Genomic DNA, 24,175 nt, shown 5'->3' on the forward strand with positions numbered 1-24,175 from the left:
AGGAAACCCCCCGTCAGTTTGCAGAGAGCAACCCTTGTCTTAGCAACAGCCGGGTTGTTTGGGGATTCTATAGAATAAACGCCTTGTCAACAACTAATCTGGAAGCCTCATCTGGCTACAGGAGATGGTCTGTTGAGACTCTATATCCCCCATTACTAGGAGTCCTCATTAGGAACACCTTCATAGATTCCAGGAAGTTGCCACTGAATTATCTTTTCACAACTCACCCTAAAGACACCCCCAGTTTCAGTCATCTCTTCTTGCAACCCTCCCTCAATTCTGTCTCTGCCCCACTTCATTCTCTCCTCCCCACGTGCCCCCAGTATACCTGCAAAATGTATTCTATTTTCCCCGCCCAGGTTGTGTCATGGGCCTCCCACAGAGCACGCCCCTTCATCTAACCTCTTTGATCTATGGATTGCTCCTTGGTTATTTGTTGGGGAAGTCCTGTTATTTGTCAATAAAGCATGGCTGGCCAATAGGAATCTAGATAGGTGGGACTAGGAGTCCAGGAGAACTCTGGGAAGGAGAAACACAGGAGAGTCGGGATGTAATGCCATGGGGTAGGAAGCCCGGAACTATTCTCCGGTAAGAGAAATACTTAGATTAACAATTATGGGGTAATTACTTAAGTCAGAGCTAGCCAGTAAGAAACAAGCAAGGCCAACAGCTTCATAATTAATATAGCCTTCTGTGTGTTTATTTAGGACTGATGCGGCTCTGGAACCAAGCTGGCAGGAAGGCTTCTCTCAAGGAAAAAGCTTCTCTTTACAGTTATTATTTCCTTAAAGGTAAATATCAACTTATAAGAGAATACATACCATATTTATCATTCTGAATTTCCATTACTTCACTCAGGATGATATTTTCTTTTTACAAACATTTGCCTGAAAATTTCATGATGCCGTTTTTTAAAAAACAGCTGAGCAATACTCCATTGGCTACACTGTATAAATGTACCACATTTTATTTATCAATGCTTCAGTTGGGAAATTTCAAGCTTTACTACATACTGTTGCAATGAACATGACTGAGCAAGTGTCCTTGAGGTAGGATAGGGCCCTTTGGGTATGTATGAAAAAGCCATATAGCTGGATCTTGATGTAGACTGAGTCCTAAATTACTAAGGCACTATCATATTGCTTTTCATAGTGGCTGTGTAACTTTGTTTTCCCACCAGTAATTTAGGAGTGTTTTCCTTGCTCCACATACTTGCCAGCAAGAATTGTTACTTGTGTTGTTGATCTTAGCCATTCTGACAAGTGTAAGATGGAACCCCAAAGTAATTTTTACTGCTGTTTCCCTGATGGCTAAGTACGCTGAACATTTTTAAGTGTTGCTCAGCCTCATTTAGAATTCTTTGTTTAGATTCTATGTTTAGACTTATTTTTTGTAATTTATTTGTTCTTTTAAATTTCATTTTATATTCCAACTATAGTTTTCCCTCTCTCTCCTTCTGTACCCCCTCACCTCCCCCCCGGCCTACCCCCAGTCCACATCTCCTCACATGTGTGGGCTTTCATGAGAAGTCAACAATATCTGACACATTAGGTTGGGGCAGGCCCAAGCCCCTATCCTGTGTATTAAGGCTAAGCATGGCATCTCACTACAGAGAATGGGCTCTAACAAGTTAGCTCATGTACCAGATTTGTATCATGGCCCTACTGCCAGAGGCCTCTCTGGTAGGTCAAACTTCACAACTGTCCCCCACATATGGAGTCTCTACTGCTGTCCATCTAGAGTTCATGAGCTCTAGTTTCCACAAGCTAGGTTTAGCTGTCTCTGTAGATTTCTCCATCATGATGTTGACCTCCTTTTCTCATCTATTCCCTCCTCCTTCTCTTCTGGATTCATGGAGTATTTTTAATTGGATCCTATGATCTTTTGATATCTAGCTTCTTGAATTCTTTATATATTTTGGATATTATGGAGTTGGTAAAAATCTTTTCCTATGGTGTGGGATGCTGTTTTGTCTGGTAAATGGTGTCCTTTGCCTTTATTATGTCCAGTTATGTCCCTTATATCCCAATCTCTCCAGTACTTTTTATCATGAAGACAAGTTGGATTTGTCAAAGACCTTTTCTCTATCTAGTAAAAATCGTATGTGGTTCTCTATTTTTTTATTTGTTTATATGGTGGATTACTTACTGCTTTTCATGAAGCCTACTTCATTGTTGTGGGTATCTTTGGATGTGTTCTTGGATTTTGCTTGCAAGTACTTTGTTGAATATTTTTGCAGCTACATTTAATAAGAGAAATTGGTCTGTAATTATTTCGTTGTTGAGTCTTCATTTGGTTTGGGACAATGGCCTCAAAAAATGAATTGGGCAATGTTCCTTCTATTTCTATTTTGTGAATAATTTGAGGAGTATTGGTGTTAACTCTCCTTTGAATGTCTGGTAAAATTCTGTTCTAAAAACCACCTGGTTCTAGGCTTTTGAGGGTAGGGGGTAGTAGGAGACTTTTAAAGGACTGTTTCTAATTCACTAGGGTTTTAGGTTTATTTAAATTGTTTATCAGATCTTGATTTAACTTTAGTAATTTGTATCTACTAAGAAAATTATCCATTAAAACTTCCAATTTGTTGGGTTACAGGTTTTGTAAAGTATACCTTTATGTTTAATTGCAGTTCTTTGCTGTATGGTGTTATGCCCCTCCTTCTTTTAGTTCTGATTTTATTAATTTGGATACTTTCTTTGCCTTCTGATTAGTTCGGATAAGGGTTTGCCTATCTTGTTGATTTTTCTCAAAGAACTAACTCTTTACTTTCATTTATTTTTTTACTGTTCTCTTTGTTTCTATTTTATAAATTCAGCCCTCAATTTTATTCTTGCCATTTATTCCTCTTCTTTGTGGTTACTTCTTTTTGTTATACAGCTTTCAGGTGTGCTGTTGAGTTAATATGATGAGGTCAATGCATTGTATTTTATGTAGGCACTTAGTGCTATGAACTTTCTGCTTGGCACTAATTTCATTGTGTCATAAGATTTGTGTATGCTTTGTATTCATTTTTGATGAATTCTATGAAGTCTTTGAAGCCCCTGTTACAGCTTCCTTCTTGAGTTAATTCACTTAGAATATCTTTTTCAAACTTTTTACACTGAGATTAAGTTTAGCTTTGATATTGAGGTATGTTTTTTGGTTGCAACACAAGGATGGATCCTGTTTTCATATCCATTCTGTAAGTTGGTGTCTTTTGATTGTGGGATTGAGACCATTGATATTGAGAGGTAACAATGATCAATGGTTTGTTGATGGTGGTGATTGTGTGTGTGTGTGTGTGTGTGTGTGTGTGTGTGTGTGTGTGTGTGTGTGAGCCTGTGTGAATGTTTTTGCATGTGTTTTCATTCCTTTGATTTTGCTTGTGTGACATTACGTATTTCTTGTGTTTTCATTGATGTAGTTAACCTCTTTAGGTTGGAGTTTTCCTTTTAATATCTGTAGGGCTGAATTTGCAGGAAGATACTGTTTAAATTTGACCTTATCATGGTAAATGGTATTTTCTCCATCTACAGTGACTGAAACTTTTACAGAGTATAATAATCTGGGGGGGATGTCATCTGTGGGCTCTTAGAGTCTGCAGCACAACTATCCAAGTCATTCTGACTTTTAGAGTCTCCATTGAGAAATCAGGTGTAATTCTAATAGGTCTGACTTTATGTTACAGTTTTTACAGTCTTTCTTTGTTCTCCGTGTTTAGTGATTTGATTATAATAAAATATGCATGTTAGTTTCATGCCACCCTTAACATGTGGTCCAGGATAAGCACTTAATATCTACTTAACAACAGAAAATGTGACGCTTACAAATCTATGTTTCATATATAATGTAATGGCGTAAGAAACAAAGCCATTAATCCATATATTGTGGAAAGCTTTCTATATTTTTATTTTTCTATATTTGCACAAAGAAATTTGCCTTTATATAGGGAAGTTTTAGCACAATTATCCACTAACCAATAATATCTATTTTATCAAAGGATATATACAAATTTCTTTCTCCCATTTATAAATAAAGTCCTCAATGGCATTTACAGGGAAATTCCTCAGATCCAAGATTGCAGCTTTTAAAGTTTCTACATGAATAAAATTGTAGCATGTCTATCACACTCTTGAGCTCTGACCATTCATATGATGTATCTTTTTACTTATATACACTTTCCCTCATTGGCAAAAACTTATTTACAATAAATGCCCTCTGCTTTTGCTTTCTTTAAAAAGTAAACTTAATTTTTAATGTTTTATTAATATAATTCAATTGTTTTAAAAGACCATTAAACATCACTGGGATATTGGCAATCAAATTAATGTATCCCTGTATGCAAACATCTACTTATGACACTCTTAGACAGAGTTCTCTCATTTTCATCTTACTAAATATTGAGCACATCCCCAGTAAAATAGCATAGAGACAAAGATCGTTAAAACCTGAAGAATACAGTCCCAGGACCCAACATTAAGAAAGTGAAGAACTGACTCTCACAAATTGTTCTATGACACCCAAATACAATGTGTGGTACATGTGAACACACAATACAATAAAATATTAAATATTTAGCACAAACAAAAAATATAACATAGTTTAAACTATTCCATTATATTTTTTCTAAATTCGCTTTTTCTCATTCACACGCACACATACATATATCTTTTCCCAAACACAAATGAATTTGAGTAGGAGATCACATTTTTTGCTCCAGAAAATGCTCAGTGTGAGGAGGGAAAAGTCAATAATTGAATTACTAGTCTCAGCTGTAATAAGCCAGTGATTATTTTCCCATGGAAAGAGCAATCATGAATTTGCTTTGCATTAGCAATACATTATCACATAGCAGTAATCAAATAAAACTGTTTCATAAATATTCATTCATGGGAAAAAAGCTACCAGAACATGGACAGAGTTAACAATTCCTATAAATTGAAAAAAAGTAAATGTGTGAAATATCCCTATGTAAAGGTATCTTGTGATAGAGCTGCAAAAATGAATTCCTTTCCCCAGGCTATGAGGAATAAGGAAGGCTGCCTAATGTCAAACAAATGAAAACAATGAAATGTTATAAATTATACGTAGTTCTGCTGAGTCCTGTCCTCTGAAGTGCTCTGCATCACTACAACTCCCATCATCCTTCAGTTGCAATGCATAGTTCCAATTTGACATGGGAAATAAAAGACAAGAAAAATGCAAAAAAAAAAAGAAGTGATAAGAATGAAGAAGAAATGTAAAATGGTAGACTTACTAGTTTCTTAGTTGAATGTGAAGACAGTGGAGACAGAGCAAAGGGAATTCCTTGTCTTGGTTGGAATTTCAGAGGCTTGGTATTAGTCAGTAGTGGAGACCGTTCCCTGGTTCAAGACATGTTATGATGCCCATGATATAATCAGAGGAAAAGAAGAAGTTCTGAAAACAATTGTCCCTTAAAAGGTATCCTTGATTCTGCCACTGGCAGGATTTTTATTCTTGTGAGAAAATCAGACTTCAAAAAGTGCTCACAACTGTGGGAATAACTCCATGCAATGTGTGTAGGTTACTAGTTCAAATAGCCAACTTGAGAGCAATCTAGAGTACCTGTAACTTCAATACTACATGTGACTTAGCTTGCTGAAGACTGGAGAATAATGTCTCAAGAAGAAAAAGGCAGACTTGATATAAGGCAATTTTACAAATTTAAGAAGCTCAAAGAGGTTGAAATGTGTGCCAGACCTGAAGTCCTAACTGATATAATAATATAGTATTTATCATTTTCAGCAATGAAACTAAAGACATGTACCTTATAAGTAAATATATGAAACAAATACCTAATTTAACATGCCAAAATTCTAAGAGCAAATTTTATCATAATGTGTTATTTATAAAAACTGTAACAGGATAACTAATTGAAACTAATATTTGTGCCTTAATTACTAATTTTGCATTGAATTACATGCTTGCCAGTATTGATTCTATTGAAATCTAAGACAACATATTTTATAAAGTTAAAAGACCATAATTAATTAGATTTGTTTTTTTTAGGAAACAAGAGGATATAAAATCCAATTAAACATATTAATTTATGATAGACAGTACATTACTATTAGGTTTTACTTTTTGGCCCTCATTAAAACTGATTCAACCTCTTAAGCATTCTTCTATGTGATGGACAATGGTGTCTCCATCATTCATTAGAAGATAGGCATAAACTTATATGATAATTTTGAATGTTGTTTTAAAACACATAGCAGGATCCCCTTTTTACTTTTTAAAAATATTAACTTTTTATATATGAAAAGGGAATACTTTCCCATTGTTTCTCTCTGGATATTTTATGGCCAGCTGCCTTTCAGTCAGTGTTAATTTAGAGATGTTTAATAGAACCTTTTAAAGTGGAAACTGAGTAAAACATTTCTGATTACCTAGGGTTTTATGCCATCACTTCAATTATAAATTTATCACTTTTAGATATAAAGCTGCACATGATAGATGATAGCTAGGAGTAATTTTGGCCTCTAAACATTTGTCATTCAAAACAGGCATCCACTAGAGGACTAAGCAGCAGCTGGGTATGGATGTGATTGATCATTCAGCCAATGCAGAAAACTCTGCTCTCAGTTTGCTGCTTGTAATGGGCTCCTATAGTCTCTTCACCATCAGAACGAAGATGTAGCTTAGACTGAAAGAAAGGGGAATGCTAATCATGCTAGGGAATTATTGTTGTATGGATCATTCTTGTTTAGCTGAATATGTGTTCACTTCAGTCATTAAAAGTTGTTAAAGAAATTGAAACAGTATATCATGAATAATACTGTATCATTATCAGATGACATCAGGTCAACAAAAATTAACCGTAGAAGCCACAACTAAGGTAGGAGTCATTATTAGTTTAAAGCTGCTATGAATAAAAATGCTTGGGAGGATTAAACTGATTTAATAAATAATAATCCTTAAATGTAATGTTATTTGCAGAGAGTAATAAAATAGAACTACTCTTTGAAATGTTAGGTCAAGTATAGTTGTAGGAATTGCTACAAGATATGGAAATTGCAGAAAATCACTTACAAAAATTTAAGCAATGAATTCTCATTAGAAATAGGTGTCCAGATGCTACTCCTGAGAATACTATGGATAAATACCTGAAGTTTAAGTTTATTTGGAGTGCAAAACAATTTAAAGCCTTGAAATGTGTGTAAAAAAATCTGCATAGTACAAAGTTATATGATTCATATTTATTAGACTAAGGGAGAGGGTTGTAAACACATACAAGGTGTGTCAGCAAGCTGAAACTGACACATGTGAACTGTAAGTTAAAAGAAAGTAGGACTGACAAAGATAGGAGGCCCTTGAAATACCAATTATAGGATGCATAGCTCCCAAGTAACGGAAATACCCTAAAAGAAGAAATACATTATAATTTCGGGCTTCCAGAACAACGGCAAACTTCAATATTCATAATAAACACAGATTTGTCTCCTTTTGATATTAAGTTGAAATGTCTTATTGTGACATCACTATTAACGATAAAGCTTTATTTTTCCAAATGGCAGTTGTTCAGCTTCATTAAGTAGCAGGATGCTCTCTGAGCTTTGCCATGAGACATAATGCTACCTCTGAAAACCAGTAAACAAGGCCCACTCTATAATCAATAATGACATGCTTGATATAATTCATTCAGGCACCTGGGAATAACTTGAATATTCTGGTGCCACAAATAACTTTTCTCAGACTACAGAACCACAAGTCACTCATGTGGGCTTACAGTTTCAGAGCAGAAAGAGACACAGAACACAGCATAGGTCATGATTTTGAACAGTAGTTAGATTCCTATACTCATGATGGCCTAGTTAGGTGACACCATATTCATAGCTTTGATATACGCTCTATAAGAATTCTTTACAAAATTGATAAGACAGTTTACAGCTAAGAATTACTGGCTGATTTTTGAATTTGAAAATGTTACCTATCCAAATATGTTAAAATGAAATGTTTAAAAGTACACACACAGTATCATTTCATAAAAATGTGAGTGTATTTAATCCACCACTAATTTCATATTGGGAATGCAGCACTTGGTCTACATTAGGTATTAGGTATCCCATTTATATGCCACCCTAGTTTAGTTATGTTCCTATATTAATTATTTCCCCACTTTTTTATGACATTCATCTGACTCCTCATCTTATAGGAAGGTTATGATTTGAAGTTGTGATTTCACTTTTAAACTTTTCATGTTAGAGCCTATTATTAGTGTCTAGCAGATTTTAAGACAGATTATAAATATTTGGATCATTATGTTCATAATAAATCAATGTTGTGCTCTTTTGTGAGTTATTTTATACTTGTACCAGCATATAATTCTGCTCTTCTGGCTATAGTTGGTAGATAATAGAAACTGATTTTCAATAAAGTAAAATACCAACTTCCAATATACTCTCAGCCTGAACTTCTAGAGAACTATTTTAAATATTGCCTTACATGTTTACTCTGTGCAACTACAGTTTTTTCATGACATTTGGGCCTCCCATGAGCATATATGGCATTATTGATTCATGTCCCAAAACATAGCCCTTCCTGGCTCTCTTCCTCCTGCCTGAGTCTCTTCCTTTCAAGTCTACTTTCTTTTGATCTGTATCTTTCTTCCCGCTCTAGATTTCACCTGTGAATGAAGGAATGATGCATTTAACTGTTCTTTTTTTATTTTGAGATAGTATCTTACTATAAAGCCAAGGCTGTCTTTAAATTCATGAACTTCTTTCCCCAGCCTCCAAACAAATGACTCAGGTGTACACCATGCTGTGCTGCTAGATACTTGCCTCTCTGAGTCTAGATTAGTTTACATAACAGTTGATCTCAGTATCATTTACTTTTCTACAAATAGCATGATATTTTTCTTCTTTGTGGCAACACACACACACATACATACACCCCTTGTTTATTACTTACAGGCATCTGGGCTGATGCTGTAATTTAACCATAATGAACAGTGTCATGATAAACATTGATAGGTGGGGATAACCATTTTATGTTGCATTTAATTGTTTCATATACTTAGAAGTGATATGTTGAGTCATATGCTAGATCTACCTTTAATTTTTCATGATGCTTCATATTGATTTCAAGAGAATCTTAAGTAACAGATATTCCTGTCAATTTATAAAATGTGGTTTTGTATTGACAATATGCATTTTAGCTGAGGTGAGCTTTAACTATTTATTTTATTCACTATGTTTATTTTTAACTAAATATTATTTTAATATACACTTACCACTACTTTTTGCTATTATTGTTTCTCCTTTCATCTATTTAATTATTTTTATTTAAATTAGAAATAAACTTGATTCACATGTCATCCCAGCACCCTCACCTGCCCCTCCTCTGCTACCCCCCACCAATAACCTCACCCCCCCCACCCAATCCCCACTTTGCTCCCCAGGGAGGGTGAGGCCTCTAAACCTATTATACCATCTAGGGGAAGGCATGAGCCCTCCCCCATGTGTCCAGGCTGAGACAGCATCCCTCCATGTGGATGGGCTTCCCAAGTCCATTTGTAAGTCAGGGATAAATACTGATCTACTTCCTACCCTGGGCCCCATAGATTGCTGAGGACTCCTCACTGACACCCACATTTAGGGGTTCTGGATCAGCCCCATGCTGTACTCTCAGTTTGGGGTCCATGAGCAGTTTCTGTTGGTTAGACCAGCATGGTCTTGACCCCTTTGCTCATGACTGCTCCCTCTCTCCAACCGGGTTCCAGGAGTTCAGTTCGGTATTTAGCTGTGGGTGTTTGCATCTGCTTCCATCAGCCACTGGATGAAGGCTCTAGAATGGCATCCACTGTAGTCATCAATCTCATTATCCCAGAAGGGCATTGAAGGTATCATCTCCAACATTGACAGTTAATGCCATCCTTGTAGGTATCTGGAAAGCTCACTAGTGCCAGATCTCTCCTCAAACTTATAATGACTCCCTCTATTTTGATATCTATCATCCTGCTAACCTCGATTCCTCCCCAACTCAACCTTCCAGATCCCCCATGTCTTCCTCCCCTCTCCTCTTCTCTCTCTCACTTTCTCTCAGCTTCCTCCCCCTACCCCCATGCTCCCAATCTGGTCAGGACATCCTGTCTTATTTACCTTCTCTAGGGTACCAAGCCCATCTCTCTTAGGGATCTCCTTATTTCCCAGACTCTCTGGCAGTGGGATTGTAGGCTGCCACTCCCTTGCTCCATGTCTAAAATCCGTATATGAGAGAGTACATGTTTGTCTTTTTGTGACTGGGTTACCTCACTCAGCACTGATTCTTCTAGTGTCATCTATTTGCCTGCAAATTTCAAGATTCCATCGATTTTTCTGCTGAGTAGTACTCCATTTTGTAGAGATACCACAATTTCTCTTTCCACTCTTCAGTTAAGGGACATCTAGATTGCTTCCAGGTTCTGGCTATTACAAATACTGCTTCTATGAACATAGTGGAAGAGACATCCTTGTTGTATGAATGTGCATTTTTGTGTATATGCCTAAAAGTGGAAATGCTGGATATTGTGGTAGACTGATTCACATTTTCCTGGGGAAACTCCATACTGATTTCCAAAGTGGCTATACATGTTGGTACTCCCACCAGCAGTGGAAGAGTGCTCCCCTTTCTCTACATCCACTCCAGCATAAACAGTCATTGGTGTTTCTTATTTTAGCCATTATAACAAGACTAAGATGGCATCTAAGTGTTGTTTTAGTTTGCATTTCCCTAATGGGTAAGGATTTTGAGCACATTCTTAAGTGTCTCTCAGCCATTTTAGACTCCTCTGTTGAGAATTCTCTATTTAGCTATATACCCCACGTTTTAATTGGATCTTTTGGTGTTTTGAAGACGTGCTTCTTGAGTTTTTGGTAAATTTGGGATATCAGCTGTCTGTCAGATGTGGGGTTGGTGAATATCTTTTCCCATTCTGCGTGCCGCCTTTTTGTCTTGTTGACTTGTCCTTTGCCTTACAAAAGGTTTTCAGTTTAAGGAGGTTCCATTTATTAATTGTTGATCTCAGTGTCTGTGCTACTGGTGTCATGTTCAGGAAGTATTCTCTTGTGCCAATTCTTCTAAGAGATTCAGTGTGGCTGGATTTATATTGAGGTCTTCGATTCATTTGAACTTAATTTTTGTGCATGGCAATAGACATGATTCTATCTGCAGACTTCTACATGCCATCATCCACTTATGCCAACACCATTTATTGAAGATGCTTTCTTTTTCCATTTCATAATTTTAGATTCTTTATCAAACATCAGATATTCTTAGGGGTTTGGGTTAATATCAGGGTTTCAATTCGATTCCATTGGTGTACCTGTCTATTTTTGTGCCAATATCAAGCTGTTTTCAGGACTATAGCTCTATAGTAGAGCTTGAAGTCAGGGATGGTGATGCCTTCAGACGTTGTTTTGTTTTACAGGGTTTTTTTTTTGGCTATTTTGTATCTTTTGTTTTTCCATATAAATTTGAGAATTGTTTTTTTCAAGGTCTGTGAATAATTATGCTGGGATTTTGATGGGGATTTCATTGAATCTGTAGATCACTATTGGCAACCTTGCCATTTTAACTACATTGATCCAACCTATCCAAGGTCATGGGAGATTTTTCCATTTTCTAGGTTCTTCTTTAATTTCTTTCTTTAATGCCTCAAAGTTCTTGTGATACAAGTTTTTCACTTGTTTAGTTAGCGTTACCTCAAGGTATTTTATGTTGTTCATGGCAATTGTAAAGTGTGATGTTTCTCTGACATCTATCTCAGCCCTTTTATCATCTGAAGAGAGTAGGGCAAATGATTTTTTCAAGTTGATCATTTATCCTGCCACTTTGCTGAAGGTATTTAACAGCTATAGGGGTTCCCTAATAGAGTTCTTTGGGTCACTTATGTAAACTATCATATCTTCTGCAAATAGTGAATGTTTGACTTCTTTTCCAATTTGTATTCCCTTGATCTATTTTTGTTATACTTGAATTTCTAGCTAGAGCAATAAGACAATATAAAAGAGGTATGGAGACAAGGAACAGCCTTGTCTTGTTCCTGACTTAAGAGGAATCACCATGAGTTTCTGTCTATTAGTTTGATCCTGGCAGTTGGTTTGCCTTTATTATGTTTAGGTATGTTCCTGTTATCCCTGATCTCTCCTACCTTTATCATGAAGGTGTGTTAGATTGTGTCCAAGGCTTTTTCAGCATCTAGTGAAATGATCATGGTATTTTTGTTTTCAACTTGTTTTTATGGTGGATTACATTGATGGCTTTTTGTATGCTGAACCAACCCTGCATCCCTGGGATGAAGCCTACTCGGTCATGGTGGGTCTTTTTTTTTTATGTGTTCTTGGATTTGAATTGCGAGTATTTTATTGAGTATTTTTGCATCAATGTTTATGAGGGATATTGGTCTGAAGTTCTCTTTCCTAGTTGTGCCTTTGTGTGGCTTGGGTATCAAGGTTATTGAAGCCTCATAAAAAGAGTCTGGCAATGACCCTTTTACTTCTATTGCATGGAATACTTTGATGAGAATTGATATTAGCTGTTATTTTAATTTCTGGTAGAATTCTACACTGAGGCCATTTGATCCTGGGCTTTTTTTTTTGGTTGGGAGACTTTTGATGACTGCTTCTATTTCAATAGGGCTTACAGGTTTATTTAAATTGCTTATCTGTTCATGATATTACTTAGGTAGGTGATATCTATCCAGAAAATTGTCCATTGCCTTTAAATTTTCTAATTTTGTGGGATACATGTTTTCAAAATATGACCTGATGATTCTCTGGATTTCCTCAGTGTCCTTTGTTATGTCGCCCTTTTCATTTCTGATATTTTTAATTTACATGACATGTGGTAAGTTTTGATAAAGGTTTGTCAATCTTGTTGATTTTTTTCAAAAAAACAACTCTCTGTTACATTGATTCTTTGTATTGTTTTCCTAGATTCTACTTAATTGATTTCAGCCCTCAAATTGATTATTTCTTACTCCTCCAAATTGAGTTTCCTTCTTTTTGTTCTAGAGCTTTCAGTTGTGCTGTATATTCTCTTGAGTGATTAATCTCCATTTTCTTCATATGCGCCCTTAGTGCTATGAACTTTCCTCTTAGCACTGCTTTCAAAGTGCCCCATAAGTTTGGGTATGTTGTGTCTTCATTCTCATTGAATTCTAGGAAGTCTTAACGTTCTTTTTTTTATTTCTTCTTTGGACCAGGAATGATGCAATTGTGCATTTTTCAATATCATGAGTTTGTGAGGTTGCTGCAATTTGTGTTGTTGTTGAATTCTAACTTTAAAGCATGGTGGTCTGATAAGATACTTGGAGTTATTCCAAATTTTTTGAACTTGTTGACGTTTGCTATGTTGCCAAGTATGTGGTCAATTTCAGAGAAGGTTCCATGAGGCACTGAGAGGAGGGCACATTCTTTTGTGTTTGGATGGAATGTTCTATAGGTATCTGCTAAAATCAAATGGGCCATAACTTCTATGAGTCCATTTGTTTCTTTGTTAAGTTTCTGTCTGGCCATCCTGTGTAGTGTTGAGAGTGGGGTGTTGAAGTCTCCCACTATAACTCTGTAAGGTTTTATGTACATTTTATGTTTTAGTAATTTTTTAAGAATGTGGATGCCTTTGTATTTGGGGCATAGATGTTCAGAATTGAGACTTCATCTTGGTGGATTTCTCCTGTCATGAGTATGAAATGACCTCTTTCATCTCTTTTTATTGATTTTATTTTAAAGTCTAATTTGTTAGATAGGAGAATTGCTACCCCTGCTTGTTTTTTGGGTCCATTTGATTGGAAGATATTTAATCAACCCTTATCTCTGAGGTAACATCTGTCTTAGAAGCTGAAGTGTGTTTCTTGTATACATCAGAAGCATGGATTCTGTCTTCTAATCCATTATGTTAGCCTGTGTCTTTCATGGGCAAATTAAGACCATTTATGTTGAGGGATATTAATGACTACTGATTACTCATTCTTGTTAGTTTTGGAGTTGTTGTTGGTGGTGGAATTGTACATGGATTTTCACACCTTTTTTTTTTGGTGTCTATAAAGTGGGATTATCTATTGCCTATGTTTTTCTGGTTGTAGTTAAAGTCCTTGGGTTGGAGTTTTCTTTCCAGAATTTTCTGCAGGGCTGGATAAATGGATATGAATTATTTAAATCTGATTTTATTATGCAATGTTTTGTTTTCTCCATCTATAGTGATTGAAAGTTTTGCTGGATATAATAGTCTAGGCTGGCATTTGTGGTTTCTTAGTGTTGGTAAGATATCTGTTCATGACCTTCTGGCTTTCACAGTTTCCATGGACAAGTAAGGTGTAATTCTGATAGGTTTGCCTTTGTATGTTGCTTGAACTTTTTGCTTAGCTGCTCTTACTATTCTTTCTTTATTCCTTGTGTTTGGGGCCTTAATTATTATGTGGTGAGGAGATTTTTTGCGATCCACTCTATTTTGTGTTCTGTAAGTCTTTTGTACTATCATTGGCATGTCTTTCTTTAGGATGGGATTGTTTACTTGTATGATTTTGTTGGATATGTTTTCTGCCCCTTAGAGGTGGGTTTCTTTACCTACTTCTATATCAATTATTCTTAGGTTTGGTCTTTTCACAGTGTTCCATATTTCCTGGATATTTTGTGTTAGGGATTTGTTAGACTTAACATTTTCTTTGGCCGATGAATCTATTTTTCCTACTATATCTTCAACGCTTGAGAATCTCTCTTCTATCTCTTGCATTCTTTTGGTTATGCTTGCATCTGACTGTTTGCCCAGCTTTCTATATCCAACCTTCCTTTAGACTGTGTTTTTTTTTGTCTGTATTTTGGTTTTCAACCATTAATGTTTGAATTGTTTCTTGCAATTTTTGAATTTCTTGGTTTGTTTTTTCTTCCATTTCTTTAAGGGATTTTCTCATATCCTCTTTGAGGGCCTCTATCATTTTCATGAGGTTGTTTTTAAGGTTATACACTTCTGCTTCATCTGCTTTGGAATGTTCCGGTCTTGCTGGTATATAGTCAACATACTCTGACAGTGTTATATTGGTTTTTCTGTTTTTTAGTGTGTTTTTATATTGTCTCCTTCCCATCATTTCTTCCAGAGGGTTCCTCTCCTGGTGGATATGTGACCACGGTTCTCTTCCAGTGGGTGCAAGCAGGTCCAAAGCTCTGGTGGCTCTCCTCTTGTGTGGATGGAGATGGTCCTAGTACCAGAGCCTTGGCAGTCTTCAGGTAAGTTGGACCCTGTTGGGATGGGTTCCACTATGTGCAGTCCCCCAAGTCTCAGGTGGTTCTACTCATGGTGCCAGAAGGCAAGCGGAAAGAGGCCCAAGCTTACCTCACCAGTCCCGTGGGCGGAGAATAGGAATTGGATGCTGAAGAGCTCTGGGAAGGCTGACTCCTGTCAGGATAGGATGCTCAGTTTGCAGTCCCCAGGTCACAGCTTGTTGTACTCAGGGTGCTAGAAGGTGGACCAGAGATAGGCCCAGGCCTACCTAGTTCTGTGGGTAGAGAATGTGACTATGGTGCTGGCAGTCTCTGGGCAGGCTGACTCCAGCTGAGATTGGAGCTGCATTGTGCAGTCCCCTGGCCTTGGCTAATTGCGTGCAGAGCACCTTCTTTCATCTATTTAATTATTAGTTATTCAAATTTATTTAATGGATTTGAAATATATACTTTCACATTATATATTTGTTTTTATATTTATTTTAATTAGTTCTCTTGCATACTGTATATCAAAAACACATTGGTAATAACTATTTAATGTAAAGATAATTGTAATTTTTAAATTACAAGCTTAAGTGGTACATGGAGTATTTTTTCCTGATATAAATTGGTCCCCACATAGGAAATTCAGGAACATGAAAGAGACCTTCATACATTAAGCCATCGTGTGGGTGAGGGTTACTTTTCCTCTGTATTTGACTTCTTATTATTTTATCATTGAGAAGACCAAAGATGGGGGATTTTAATACATCTCATACATGCCTAATCAGGATGCTCCATTTCCCAGTTCTTTCGCAATCTCAAGTATGAAATGCCTGAGGCATCTTTTAAAAGAAAATTTGAAACCAGGTGGTGGTAGCACACACTGTTAGTCCTAGCACTCAGGAGGCAGAGGTATGTGGAGGAGGATCTCTGAAAGTTTGAGGCCCGCCTAGTCCACAAGTTGAGTACCAAGACAGCAAGGGCTGTACAGAAAAACCGTTTCAAAAAAATCAAAAACAAAAGCAAAAAAATTAAAAAAAATCAATAATAGGAAGGCTGAGTTTCTAAATAAAAGTTTTATTTAGTTGCATACTTTGATTGTTTTACACATGTGTACCACTGCACCCTGGAAAAAGTCTACTGAGCCTCATATAAAGTACAAGAACATTAAAAAGGTTCTTTTTCTAAAATAATGCATAAGAATCTAGAACTCCTGTGAAGTGTCTGTGTTGACTTTTTCATGTGACTTTCAGGTTGAGAGAGATGATGTACTATTTAATCTGCTGAGCCCTCTGATGCCTGAAAGCCCTTTATTGTTTTATACTTAGAAGTTTGTTTCATTAGTGAGGAAAGTCCTTCAGTGCAATGAAAATGATATAAACTAGTATGCTGATGGCAACTTTCTCAGCTAGAGAACAGGGGTGCTATAGGGTCTTGTTGTTGTATTATATCAAAAAGGAAGAATACACAGCTGGCCTTTTTGCAATATAGACAGACATTTTTCTTTCAGTAGAGAGTAGGATATGGGACAATTTTCCTGCCTATCAAATTTACCTACTTGTTTACTAGCTAAACTCTTTGCACATTATGCTGTCTGTGACACAGTTCTGGGCAGCAAGTTTGGAGATTTTGTGACATACTGTCTTAAGATCGCATCTTCATAATCTGTCACCATTGTAGGTTGTCTTGCGTAAGGCTATGTGTAGTTGATATTTATATCCTGATAGACATATATTTATATGTTATATTATATATTATATGTATGTTTATATAACACTCAATGTAATAAAGTACATGTGTAACATATGAGATATATAATGTGAACTATATAATATATGTAATATATATATATAATACATACATTTGTTTAAAAACTCAAAATAGAAGACAAATATGCATGTTTGTGTGCATGGGAGCATGTGTGTGTTGTTTTATTCATTTATATGTATGTGTGGTGATAAAATCTGTCCTAATACATTGTACATGTTTGGCAAGTATTGTATCACACTGATTGATCAATATTCACAGACCCTGGGCTTTTGAAGATACTCTGTGTAGCTCTGGCTGGTCTCTAACTTGGAATTTCCTAATTCACTAATCTGATTATTGGCTTTACAAGTGTGTACCACCTTACTTGGTATTCTGATACTAGAATCTTGAATTAGTTTTGTTATAAACATAACTAATTTTGACTTCTATTCACCATATGTCATTTTGATTTGAAATTAATCTATGTAAGAAATTATTCTGAGATAAAGAATTGAACTATCTCCTATTTAATGGCCTTTATGTACAAAATATAGTGTAATACAAAAGATCCTTTTACGAGAAAATACTTAGAAAATTTTGAGTATTTTCTTACTAGTTTAGCAGAAGAGTTTTGTTGAGAGATGGTGACTCTATGAAGCTAGATTCACTACTGAGGTAATTCTTTGGAAGCACTTGTGTTACATACTTTCTATCACTCTTTGTCTATGTGCCACCCTATCAGGCATAACTATATCTTGCTTAGCTTTCCTAAGTGATTATGTTCCCTAACATTGTGCCCTACACTGAATGTCTACATCATGTTTCAGCATTATAAAATTCTAGACTGTTGTAAACAAAACAAATATATTAAATAATTTTAATAATGAATTTTATAAGTCTATCAGAGGAACATAACCAAGAATGGAAAAATCTGATTGTTGGAGGCATTTTGCTCTTAGGTATTTCAGAGTTGCACAAGTTGTATGCTGTTTTTTTCCTACAGGTGTTGACATTTTGGCCTGAGGTTGTAATGTATAAAATTCCATTACAATAATCCCTTTTGTGTTCTTAAGCTAGCTTAGTACGTAAGATTAAGTAGCTGGTTTGTTTGTTTGTTTGTTTTATCAGTCCTATGGATTTTTTCCTTCAACAAAAACATTTTTGAGTTATAGCTAGTACTTCAGATTTGTTTTATAGACTTTATTTACATGGCACAGAGGCACGTGTTAAAATTCTTAAGTTGTTCATAACATTGTTGAGAACCTGATGAAACTAAAATTACTAAAAATATATCTTTTTATACTCTCAAACGTAGCCAAAATCTCTCAGGATGTTGGTTGATTACCAAAGTGATATTTGATTCATCAATTTCTTCTATAAGACAGGATTAGTTCATACTTGTGAGATAAAGCTTATGATAGAAACCAGAAAAAATTCAAAGGGAAGAACCAAAGGAATGATGAAAATTTGAATCAAATAAGAACTTGAATTTGGATAAAATTATATGTAACCAATTACAAAGCCCTGCTAATTTAAAGTGTTATTAACATCTTGAAATTTTTCATAGATTTATTCCAGACTGCATGATAGTATTCAAGTACAGTCAACTTAAAGCCTCTACATTCCATCTTGTAAGAAAATAAAAAAAGGTAATGTAAATGACAGCCACAACCTGACCTCGGCTCTTCATCACTCATGCAAGTCAATATGTCTCCTCGTAGATGTTGAGAGATTCAGCATCTAGCTCAGCAGTATGTCCTCTGAGTGCACTATGTAATTGAAATGAGCACTGCATCACATTCCCAGGTGGCAGCTTGAAAGGTATGCATGTCAAGCCCATTACCATAAGTGTGTGCAACCACATGGGACCATTGTGTTGATGAGAAAGATGTCTGAGCACACCACTCTTTGTACTTCAGTTAATTTAAAGATAGAATTTGCACAGCTCCTACTCTCCTACTCATAAGCCTTTATGAAGAGTTAAAGGCATTAACTAACTTGATGTGGAGACCTAGACTTTGGCCACCCTTTCATTTATAATCTCCTTTAGGGTTCCTCTAAATTGGCTGATATCAATGCTTATCAATATCGCTTATGGTTGCTTAAATATTTAGAACATACCATTCACTCTGAAAATTAGATACACTGCTGTCTTTAACTCTGTGTCCATATTCATTAGTTTTAAGGCTACAAATAGTAAAAAATAGATGTCATCTTCAGTACTAAGCCACATTTTGTTGAACAAGTGCCTGTACTTATATGAGGCCCAGATATAGCACTTTTGAGAGGAACAGTGCAGTGAGTATTTCAGGAATGTATTGCAAAACTGAAAGATAAAACACTAGGACACAATCATGATGTTTAGGAGTGGAAACAAATAAAAATTGTAAAATGCTGTTTTGGCAACCAATAAGCAATGACTCTTCTACAACTGATTTGCAGGGTGATCCATTCATGGGAATACAAAGGAAAATAAAGAACCCAAGTCAGAAATTAATAAACTTAAACTAATTAAAATTATTTTTTCTTTAAACAAACTCAATGGGCAAGCCAGGTGTTGATGAAAAATCAACAAAACTAATAAATGAAATGGATATCTTTTGAAATTATATACTTGGTTTATCAAGAAATCCTTGTTTAAGTCTTTCTTCAAAAATAGCAGTCAATCAATACCCTGATTTTCCCTCAAGCCAGAAACAGTCATAGATGTGTTTTGTGTTAAAAAAATAAATTTTGATTTCTGATCATTTCATACAGAGAATAGAAACAATGCATTGTATAGAAATCAACACCTGGTTATTTACATTTGCACACTATTTTTGACATGTCAAATCAAATGGAATTTGCTTTTGTGATCTTTTCATACAGAGACGAAGAGACACAATTCATGGTATAGAAAACAATAACGTTATTTACACGTGCAAACTTCTTCAAAATTTTAATTAGTATTTTACATATTAGTCCCAGTTCCCTCTCCCTCCCTTCTTCCCATATCCCCCAGCAACCCATCATCCCTTCTCCCCAGGGAGAGTAAGGCCTTCCATGAGGGATCACTAAAATCTGTCATGTCATTTGGGGCAGGGACTAGGCCATCCCCTCTGTATCTAGGCTAAGAGAATATTCCTCCATGGGAAATGGGAGAAGGGCATTAAAGGTAACATCTCCACTCTTGCTTAGATTGTTAGTTGGGGTCACCCTTGTAGATCTCTGGATATTTACCTAGTGCCAGATTTCTCTTTAAACCTATTATGGTATCTCTTTTTTTACTCTCCTCTATTCCTCTCCCCACTCAATCTTCCTGGTCCCTCATGTTCTTCTCCCCCTCCTCTTCTACACTTCTATTGATCCTACCTCTTTCCCTTCTCTCTCCATACTCCCCATTTGTTCAGGGCTCTTGTCCCTTTCTGCTTCACTGGGGGAATGTGTATGTCTCTTTTCTGGTTCTCCTTGTTTCTTATCTTCTCTGGAGGTTTGTATGTGGGCTGGTAATTCCTTTCACTATGTCTAGAATCCATATATGAGTGAGTACATACTATGTTTGCCTTTCTACAATTGAATTACCTCACTTAAAATGGTTTCTTCTAACTGTGGATTGATCCATGTTTATCGTCATGCACAAAACTTAAATCCAAATGGATCAAAGACCTCAACATAAATCCAGCCACACTGAACCTCTTAGAAGAGAAAGTGGGTGGTACCCTTGAATGAATTGGTACAGGAGACAGCTTCTTGAACGTAACACCAGTAGCACAGACAGTGAGAACAACAAATAATAAATGGGACCTCCTGAAACTGAGAAGCTTCTGTAAGACAAAGGACACAGTCAGCAAGACAAAAAGGCAGGCCACAGAATGGGAAAAAATATTCACTAACCCTACGTCAGTTGGGTTGATCTCCAAAATTTACAAAGAACTCAAGATGCAAGTCTCCAAAACACCAAAGAATCCAATTAAAAAGTGGGCTGCAGAACTAAATAGAGAATTTTCAATAGAGGAGTCTAAAATGGCTGAGAGGCACTTGAGAAAGTGCTCAACATCCTTAGCCATCCAGGAAATGCACATCAAAACAACTCTGAGATAATATCTCATTCCTGTCAGAATGGCTAAAATCAAAAACCCCAACGACAATTTATGCTGGAGAGGATGTGGTGAAAGGGGAACACTCCTCCATTGCTGGTGGGAGTGACACCAGCCACTTTGGAAACCAGTATGGAGATTCCTCAGAAAAATGGGAATAAACCTACCACAAGACCCAGCAACTCCACTCTTAGACATATATCCAAAAGATACCCATTCATACAACAAGGATGTCTGTTCCACTATGTTCATAGCAGCGTTATTTGTAATAGCCAGAACTTGGAAGCAACCTAGCTGCCCCTCAACCGAAGAGTGGATAGAGAAAATGTGGTACATTTACACAATGGAGTACTATTCAGCAGAAAAAAAACAATGGAATCCTGAGATTTTCAGGCAAATGGATGACACTAGAAGAAACCATCCTGAGTGAGGTAACGCAGTCACAAAAAGAGAAACATGGCATGTACTCTCTCATATATGGATTTTAGACATAGATCTGGAGAGTGCCAGCCTACAATCCCATGGCCAGAGAGTCTGGGAAACAGAAACTTCATTCAGTGGCTGATGGAAGAAGAGGCAGACTCCCACGGCTAAGTACTGAGCTGAACTCAAGAAAGCCAGTAAAAGAGAGGGAGAACTGATGACCAAAGGAGTTAAGACTGGGCTGGTTTAACCCGAGAAACAGCTGACCTGACAAGGGTTAACTCTTGAATCCCAGGCTGATCAAGACTCCTGAATGGGGGTGTCAGTGAGGAGGCCTAGGTAATCTATTGAGCCTTGTGCAGTGGATCAGTATTCATCCCGCGTATACACATGGACTTTGGTCTCCCATCCAACAATGTGAGATGAACTCTCACCCTGAACTCTTGGGGGGAGGATCTAAGCCCTGCCCTGGATGAAATGACAGTCTATGGACAACCCCATGGAGGGCCTCACCCTCCCTGGGGAAATGAGGGGATAATGGGGGAGTTGGGAGGAGAGCACGGGAGGAGGGGAGGGAAAGGGAGAGGTACCTGGAACTGACATGTGAACCAATCATGTTTCTAATCTAAATTTAAACTTAAAAATAAAAAAATTAATAATAAAAAATGGTTTCTTGTAGTTCCATTCATTTGCCTGCAAATTCCCAGATTCTGTTGGTTTTTTTCCACTAAGTAGTACTCAGTTAGGTAAACGTACCACATTTTCTGTATCCATTTTCAGTTGAGGGGAAGTTAGGTTGCTATTACAAACAAGGCTATTACAAAAGAACATAGTTGAACAAATGTTCTTGTTGTGTGAATATGCATCCTTTGGGTATATGCCTAAGAGTGGAATTACTGTATCTTGAGGTAGAGTGGTTCCCATATTCTGGAGAAAGCACCGTACTGATTTCCAAAATGGCTTGAAGTCAAGGATGGTGATGCCCCCTGAATTTCCTTTATTGGACAGGGTTGTTTTGGCTATCGTGGGTCCTTTGCTTTTCCATATAAAGTTGAGAATTATCCTTTCAAGGTCTGTGAAGAATTGTGCTGAGATTTTGACAGGGATTGCATTGAATCTGTAAATTGCTTTTGGTAAGATTGTCATTTTTTCTGTGTTGATCCTACTTATCTAAGAGGATGGGAGTTCTTTCCATTTTTTGATAGCTTCTTTAGTGACTCAAAGTTCTTTCACCTATTTGGTTAGAGTTACCCCAAGATATTTTATGTTGTTTGTGGCTACTGTAAAGGGAGATGTTTCTCTGATTTCATTCTCAGCCCCTTTATTGTCTATATATAGTAGGGCTACAGATTTTTTGCAGTTAATCTTGTATCCTTCCACTTTGCTGTAGTAGTTCCCTGTGGCAATCTTTGGGTCACTAATGTAAACTATCATATCATCTGCAAATAATGAAAATTTTACTTCTTCCTTTCCAATTTGTATCCCCTTGATCTCCTTTTGTTGTGTTATTGCTCAAACAAGAACTTTAAATACAATATTGAATTGATATTGGAGAAAGTGGACAACCTTGTCTTATTCCTGATTTTAGAGGAATCACCTTGAGTTTCTTTCCATTTAGTATGTTGTTGGTTGTTAGTTTGCTATATATTGCCTTTATTATACTTATGTGTGTTCCTGTTATTCCTGATCTCTCCAAGACTTTTATCATGAAGAGGTGTTGAATTTTGTCACAGGCTTTTTCAACATCTAGTGAGATGATCATGTGTTTTTTTCTTTTTCAGATTGTTCATGTGATGTATTACATTGATTCATATGTTGAACCATCCTTGCATCCCTGGGGTGAAGTTTTGGTGGATCTTGGTGCATGATTTTTGTGATATGTTCTTGGATTTGATTTGCCAGTATTTTACTGAGTATTTGTGCATCAATATTCATAAGGGATATTAGTCTGAAGTTCTCCATTTTAGTTGGGTCTTTGTGTGATTTGGGTACCAAGGTAATTGTAGCTTTGTAAAAAAAGAGTTTGGCAATGATCCTTCTCTTTCTATTGTGTGGAATAATTTGAAGTGTATTGGTATTAGCTGTTCTTTGAATTTCTGGTAGAATTCTGCACTGAAACCATCTGGCCCTGGACAATTTTGATGACTTCTTCTGTTTTGTTAGTGAAGATGTAGTTGAGTTGAAACAAAAATAATTAATTTGAAAATGACCAAAGAGGATTATATGGGAGTGTGCAAGTGAGAAAAAAGCAACTATAATATCAAAAAATAAAAGAAATAATTAGAAAATAAAGCAAATATCATTAGCTGTTACTTCATTTAATGAATATTATTTATAGATTTCATTTGATTTTTAATCCATTCTATAGGTAACAGTCATTTAATTCATGTTCAGTTTGAAAAGACTATGAATAATTCAGTTATACATATTCACATGAAGTAATTGTATAGATAGAGAGTTTAATTTCACCTTCACAGGTAATGAGTAGAATGTTTGTACTGACTTTATATATATATATATATATAATATATATATAAAACTATAAAAATAACATGAAAATTTTATCTAAGATGTTTGTTTCTCATGTCTGATTAATGTGTGAGTGTAGCAATTACTTTACAGCCTTTCCAACATTTGTTTCTGTGTTACTGTTATTGAAGCTATCATATATATAGATATAGATTATTGTGGATATATTTGCATTTTTGCTGTTTTTACATTTTTATACATACTGGCATTTGCCTACAT

The sequence above is a fragment of the Mesocricetus auratus genome, unplaced genomic scaffold (genome assembly GCF_017639785.1).
Source record: "Mesocricetus auratus isolate SY011 unplaced genomic scaffold, BCM_Maur_2.0 Super-Scaffold_100024, whole genome shotgun sequence".
In the NCBI taxonomy this organism is placed as follows: domain Eukaryota; kingdom Metazoa; phylum Chordata; class Mammalia; order Rodentia; family Cricetidae; genus Mesocricetus; species Mesocricetus auratus.